General features: G+C 64.1%; 1 protein-coding gene across 1 annotated transcript in view; it reads left to right on the forward strand.

Moving 5' to 3' along the window:
- Positions 1-348, forward strand: part of PFAS (phosphoribosylformylglycinamidine synthase) — a 28,596-nt gene that overhangs the window by 26,328 nt on the left and 1,920 nt on the right. The window lies entirely within an intron of this gene.

Below are 348 nucleotides of genomic sequence, written 5' to 3' on the forward strand. Positions count from 1 at the left end.
CCGTGGGCACGGGAGGGGAGTTGGGAGGTGGACCTGCAGGTGTGTCCCCACGGTGGCTTGGTGGGACAGGAGGTGGCCATGGTCATGCCCATCCCCATGGCCATGTCCCCATGGTGTCATGGTGGGACAGGAGGTGGCCATGGCCATGTCCCCATGGTGGCTTGGTGGGACAGGAGGTGGCCATTGTCCCCACGGTGGCCTGGGGGGACAGGAGGTGACCATGGCCATGTCCTCATGGCTGTGTCCCCATGGTGTCATGGTGGGACAAGAGGTGGCCATTGTCCCCATAGTGTCATGGTGGCCATGGCCATGTCCCCATGGTGGCTTGGTGGGACAGGAGGTGGCCAT

The sequence above is a fragment of the Calidris pugnax genome, unplaced genomic scaffold (assembly GCF_001431845.1).
Source record: "Calidris pugnax isolate Ruff unplaced genomic scaffold, ASM143184v1 scaffold722, whole genome shotgun sequence".
NCBI classification, from domain to species: domain Eukaryota; kingdom Metazoa; phylum Chordata; class Aves; order Charadriiformes; family Scolopacidae; genus Calidris; species Calidris pugnax.